This window comes from Etheostoma cragini, unplaced genomic scaffold (genome assembly GCF_013103735.1).
Source record: "Etheostoma cragini isolate CJK2018 unplaced genomic scaffold, CSU_Ecrag_1.0 ScbMSFa_3768, whole genome shotgun sequence".
Taxonomy (NCBI): domain Eukaryota; kingdom Metazoa; phylum Chordata; class Actinopteri; order Perciformes; family Percidae; genus Etheostoma; species Etheostoma cragini.
The window spans coordinates 267-783 of NW_023268070.1; positions in this window are offsets into that span (position 1 = coordinate 267).

The following is a 517-nucleotide window of genomic DNA, read 5'->3' on the forward strand; positions in this document are numbered from 1 at the left end:
GCAGTGCAAGCATTTTGCCCAGGTTTGATTTCCAGCCACCTTCAGTTGCATTTACAGGTTTTGAAGCCATATTAACATAAACATTTCATGATTTACCACGGTTTCTTCTTTTATTCAGTGATATTTCAAAATCCTTTTGGGAGTCATCCCAAATGGATTAATAAAGATAAGTCTAAGTTTATCTCAGAAAACAGTCAAAATTTCTGAAAATCGTTTGTTCCAATAACATTAACAAGCAGACCGTTAGTTACGGCCCCTGTCTTTGTCCCAATGTCGAGAACAAATCCTTGCAAGTAGTCTGGCCGAGTGGTCTAAGGCGCTGGATTAAGGCTCTAGTCTCCAGTCTGGAGGCGTGGGTTCAAATCCCACCACTGCAAAGTGTTACATAGCTGGAAGCCAACCAATGTGATGATTTGACTTTAAAATTTGTGCTGAACTGACATCTTGGTGATTGGGTTGGTGAAGTAACTAAAATCATAAGAGGCAACTTGGTAGACTCCTTGCTGGGATTGTTCCT